The 6,345-nt window shown below is 40.9% G+C and overlaps 1 non-coding gene across 1 annotated transcript; it reads right to left on the bottom strand.

The window, feature by feature from the left end:
* Nucleotides 1-686: 686 nt before the first annotated feature.
* Nucleotides 687-790, bottom strand: LOC147474364 (small nucleolar RNA R71). Its single transcript, XR_015209985.1, has one exon. It is a non-coding gene; the product is annotated as a small nucleolar RNA R71 (small nucleolar RNA).
* Nucleotides 791-6,345: the final 5,555 nt, after the last annotated feature.

Genomic DNA, 6,345 nt, shown 5'->3' with positions numbered 1-6,345 from the left:
TATTTTTCAGTTGTTCTAACTTCTTATATATACACGAACACGCCGTAAACAAGACACTATTCATAAAGCGAAGCCGGGGGCCTTGTCAGGTATTCCTTTCTTCCACACCTCGCATCTCCCCGTTAGAGGTTTATACTAGTATATCGAATTGTTTGGAGTGTTGATGTGTTTAGCTAAGTTTGGTTTTAGCCTTGTATGAGATTAAGGTCCGGCGAACAAAAACACGTAACGTAATTACACAACAACGTCAACAAACAAGTCTATCTAGTATACCACCCACTACACCTCTAGTACTATTTCACACACATCACGACACAATGCCCGACGAAGAAGAGACTCCTCTCTCGACTTCTACAAAGCCTTGGCGATAGCCCCAAATCTTGCATCGTTCTCTAGCGGACCCGGTGGGAGATTTCGAATCCCCAAATATTTTTAATTTGTTACCCGTTTTCATGGATTAGACCATGAAAAACCTTATCGGCTACATCGTAAGATTGAACAAGTCCTAACAACATTCCACCATCCTACGGTTGGTAATGAACAAATTAAATTAAGGGTATTCCCTTTCACCTTAGCCGATAAAGGCGTCTTGGTTAACTGCCCAAGCCTAATTACGTGGACTTCGTGGGCTAAACTTGTTCAAATTGTTTATGGAACATTTTTACCCACCCCTAAAGACGGATGAGATGCTTTCCAAGATTCATTTCTTTTGACAAAATCCTCATGAATCATTTTCAGAGGTTTGGAATCGTTTCACCGATCTCCTTATAGAGTGTCCACATCAAAACTTAGCGAAAGACACGTTAGTTCGTGCCTTTTCAAAGGACTTCTACACCACCATAAAGAAGTCCTTGACGTAATGAATGGGGGTAGTTTCTTAAGCAAAGGAGCCTCGGAGGCTTATAAATTTTTAGAGGATCAAACTAAGCGAAATAACAACTGGGGGGTAGTGATGATATCCACCGCTCCGCTAGTTCATCAAATACAGTTAAGGCCGCCGGTATGTTTGAAATTAAACATGATTCCGAGCTTAAAACTCTAATCGAATCAGTCACTAAAAAGGTAGAGGCCATTTCTGTTCAACAAAGGCCTATCCCCGTCATGAATGAAAATTCAAATCCATGTAGTTTCTGTTGGAGCCCTGAGCATCCCGACTCCCACTGTCCTATAGCCTATGAACAGGCTTGTTCTATTAATAGTGAACCTAACGCCCCTTGGAGACAAAATCCCAACTTCGGTTGGAGAAATAACCAACACGTCACACCTCCAGGGTATAATAATCAATATGTTAGGCCAACACAAAGTTTTAACCAAGCTCCACCACGACAAGGACAGGGTCAGGGTAATTTTAATAATTATAACAACCAAGCACAACCTCGACAAGGTCAAGCACAAAGTCAAGGTAGTTATAATAATTATAATGCTAATAGAGCTATCGTTTTGGTAAATAATAACTATCAAAATCCACCCATAAATAATTCACGTGAAATAGTTCCAGTCACACCACCCGTGACTACTACACCCACACAACCGGATCGTCTTGACACCTTCATACAAGTGAGCCAAAAACTTTTCCAAACCATGGCTCAATCTAACCAATAGCTTCTACAATCCGTTAATAATTTAACCAAACAGTTGGCTCAAGATAAAGCCCAACCCAAAGGTGTGCTTCCAGGTCACGAAATACCTAATCCTAAAACAACAAATACAGCCTTTGAGGTAACCGATAATACTAGTAATGAATATGAAAATGTAGGTGAGCTAAAGGCCATCACCACTCTCCGTTCTAGCAGAGTGGTTGATAACAAAGTAACTATGCCTATAGTTACCCCAACAGTAGCCCCTACACCTGCTATATTACTAGATACCGAAATAGAAACTGAAGAGTCTACCACTGTAGAGGTACCAGCTACAACACAACCTAAGAAACAGAAGCCACGGTTAAACATCGAGTAAATACCATTGCTAAATATAGACAGAAACCACCGTTTCCACAAAAATTAGCCATGTTAACTAGGGATACAAATTATGAGGAGATTAGGGACGTTTTCAAGAATCTAACTATAAACCCTCCCTTCCTCGAAGCTATTAAAAAGCTACCACACCATGCTAAGTTTCTTAAGGAATTGTGTACTACTAGGCGTAAGACCAATATGCCAAAAGACACCTTTTTAACAGAACAATTCCCAACTCTATCTGAACATAATGGAATTGTTAAGTACAAGGACCCTGGTCGTCCTACTGTACAATGCACCTTAGGAGATTCCTATATGACGAACGCGTTATTAGACTTGGGGGCTAGTGTCAACTTACTCCCGTTTTATTTGTATAGACAAATAGGTCTAGACGAGATGCAACCCACTAAAATGTCGTTGCAATTAGCTGATCGGTCTATTAAGTATCCTAAGGGTGTCGTCGAAAAAAATTGCTCGTAAAAATTCAGGATTTTTACTATCCGGTGATTTTGTCATCCTCGACCGCGAAAGTCGATTAACGACTCTGTCTCGATCATCTTAGGGCGTCCCTTTCTGGCAACTGCCAATGTGCTCATTAATTGCCGCGATGGTTCAATGTCCATGTCTTTTGGCCATCTTGCTGTTGAAGTCAATGTTTTTAAAACAAAGACACAGTTACCCGATTCGCCTATGGATGGAGAGGTTAGCATGATCGAGAGCTTTGCTCGAGATTATTTCAACAACACGTTCCCTGATAATCATATGCCCAAATTTCTTTCCTTTGGAAGATCAGACTCCAACATTTCCATCCCTACATTAGTCGATACACATATTACGGAAGAGGAGGAGATAGATGACTTTCTCAAAGATATAGAGGACTATCATAGTAACGTGGATATGACTAATCTAGATGAGCAATTCGATGAGTTTCTTAGAGCAGGTGATGATTCACCCTATCAAGAACTACTTTGCACAACATCCACCTCGATTCCCCTCCTTCCACCCTTTCAAAGGAATCTCGAGTTTGCACTTTCGATCCTTTTTGTTTCTTCATTAGCTTCATAAGTATTTAAATCCACCTAGTAAACAAATACTTCAGAAGGACAAACCTTTTGACACCTTCATTTTCAGAATTGAGACAGTCCCTACACACATAATGAATGAGTTTTGTGCTAAAACCACATCCTCATTGTTTACAGGCTGTCTTTCTACAACTTACCCATATCCACCATATTCTCCACAACCATTCACTCTTCCACACTTATTCACTAGGACACCCTCTCGTTCAAAAATGAAAAAAAAGGTGCATGCTAGGTTAAGTACTAGGGTTATCCGACTTCGCTTTCATTTTCCTAGGTTGCGTCATAGGAAATCTTGGTGCTTGATTGTGTTTGGATATGTTTTCTGTGAAATTTATTTATGGAATGATCCACAACTATTTCGGTTGTTGATATATGGTAAACTGCATGTTCATACATACGTTTAGATAAAGTCTCGAGTATCTAACTATAAATGACTCAACTTTTCCATATATTGGTGCATTTCCTTTCATTTCCATATATTGGTGAGTGCACCATTAAGGTAACCGGGCCCTCCCTATGGAGTGTGTGGCTATAAGTACCGGATCCTAAGTCCACGTTTAAACATAATTCACGTTTTCCACTCTTGCATGTTTTCTCGGATTTTTGAGTCATGTTTCTCTATGGGGTGAATTATGTCTTTCTTGTTATTGTTTTTTTCTTTTTTAAAAAAAAAAAAAAAAAAATATATATATATATATATATATATATATATATATATATATATATATATATATATATATATATATATTAATGAATAACCATAGTAACCTAGGAAGTCTCGGAATCGACTTTAAAAGACCAATTGCTAAAACAAATTTTTCTAAGCCGTTGTAAAAATTTGTTTGGGGGTGGGTGTTAAATGTTTTCGATCCTAGAATGTTTATGTCCCATTACAGTTGCTTAGGCGTTTAATTGTATTACGATTTGGGTTGACATAATCCATGATTTTAGAGTCCAATTGTTAGCATAACGTGCGTTATGCACGCATTTCTGAGGCATTTTCTACTATCTTATATGTCATCCACGGTCGGAATAGAGTGTTTTATGGATCATTGGATTGGAAATTCTCTCCCGATCATTTCCATATCTCATTTGCAAAAATCAGACCCGGTAGCGGCGGCAATTTTGATTTGAAGTTTCACGAAAAATCGAAAAAATCAAAAATTTCGATTTGGGCTTGGGCCCAACCAGCCCCAAACCGGTAATCGCGACCCTTTGCGCCTTAGCCCAACAGTACTTCATCTTCCACAAACCGCCATTAACGCCCAAAAGCTCCAAAAACCTAAAACAAAATCAAATTAAAAAGAAAATCGAGATTAACCCACGCCCAAAATCAATACCCAACCCAAATCGACTCCAAACACGCCCTACCACCACCTCCACCAAATTAAATAAGCAAAACCACGGAAACTCCAAATTTTGGTGCTGCCGCCACCACTCCACCACCACCATGTTGCTTCATTCGGTCGATTTAAATCCACCACCACATCCCATTTAAACCCCACTACATTCCAAACTTCCAATGGCTCAACAACGCCGGAATTTTGCGGAACAAGCTTTTCTGACGACCACCGTGTCGTTTCACGGTGACAAAATGATCGGTCGAGACTGAAATAGCTTGTGGTACTCTCTGAAGCCTATTACCACGAGGACTTAGTCGGGCGGTTCTACAATCTGAGGGAGTTGGAAGGGACTAGGATTTTTATTGTGGTGGCGAAGAGGAGGAAGAAGTGATGATGTGGGTTGTTGGCTGAGATTCTAGGCATCCCGCCTAGAATCCATCTAGATGTCACCACCCTCGGGAGTCCCAACATAATGGGGTAGAGCCATTGAAGAACGAGGCAGTTATTGGAGGGGACTACAATCTTGAGATCGCATTGTGTTCGGCAGAGCTTCCCTTAGGACCAACCAGTGGCTGCAGCTCGATGGATTGGTCGGGCGATCTGAGGAAGGAGAAGGTCGGCGACATCGGCTGAACTGCCTCCATATCTTATGGATACTCGGGGAGGCCCGGAGTATGAGTTACGCATCTTGGTTTTTTTATAGCATGATTAGGGGGAGTAGGGAAGTCTGTTGCACCTCTCCCCGCGTGTTGATAACAAAGATCATCTTTGAAGTTGAGGAAGCGACTCGAGCGGCGATAGGGCGTACATCACCTACACGTAACCCTCCAGCATCTATAAGGAGTTTGTCCAACGGGTTTGGAGGTTGGCTGAGGATAGAAAGAAGAAGAAGAGGCTGGTGGAGAGGAGAATGCCGAGGAGGCTGGGGAAATCGAGAATGCCTCGGAGGATGAGGAGGGATTTGGCGTGTTTTTATCACGGATGCCTTGGAGAGTCTTTGGTCGGATCTGCGCATGGCTGTGATTCATCGTGGCATGTGTTAAACTCAACACTATCTGCGAAGACCTCTGGACTCGGCGAGGCAATGATGCATCATAACCCGAGTCCGTACCGAGGAGCGAGCGAGTGGGGGAACGGATGAGGGCGAGCTAGAAGCTCGGCGCCGATTCGAAAGAGATGCTTACCGCGATTCCCACCTCATGGGGACTCTCCTTCGAGGACACACCATCGAGAGCCTGGCGTCGTCGAAAGGGCCGAATGGTCTTTGGCGGCGATCGAGGAGCCGTGGCGATCTGGACCATGTGCCCTCCGCTTCCGATTCCGGAGTAGTTAGGGATAGCATCGGTTGATGTTTTTATGTTTATTTGTAGTTTCATTATTGTTATTTATTTTAATGTATGTTTTATTTCTGTAATTTGAATTTTGTAGTGAAATGTACTCCGAATGAAAATTTTAATATAATCGCGGTTATTTTTTTTATTATCGTGGTTGTCTCATATTGATCCCACCTTCCCAAATTGTTTGGGGGTGGTTTTATCAATTCGGCATTATTTTTATATAACCCTTCGCAGTGTTAGAATTTATTCATGAGTCAAGGTGAAAATATGGCGTCTTTGATTACGTGCTCTTATACTTATTACGTGCTCTTATACTTATTCCTGGATATGCCTAAACGGCCATATTTTTACCTTGACTCCGCAATAAATTCTAACACGAGGGTTATATAAAAATAATGCCGAATTGATAAAACCACCCCAAAACAATTTGGGAAGGTGGGATCAATATGAGACAAATCCACGAAAAATAAAAATAACCGCGATTATATTAAAATTTTCATTCGAGTACATTTCACTACAAAATTCAAATTATGGAAATAAAACTTACATTAAAATAAATAACAATAATGAAACTACAAATAAACATAAAAACATCAACCGATGCTATCCCTAACTACTCCGAAATGGT

This window comes from Coptis chinensis, chromosome 9, assembly GCF_015680905.1.
Source record: "Coptis chinensis isolate HL-2020 chromosome 9, ASM1568090v1, whole genome shotgun sequence".
Classification (NCBI taxonomy): Eukaryota; Viridiplantae; Streptophyta; class Magnoliopsida; order Ranunculales; family Ranunculaceae; genus Coptis; species Coptis chinensis.
This window is presented reverse-complemented; position numbering and strand designations above follow the sequence as displayed.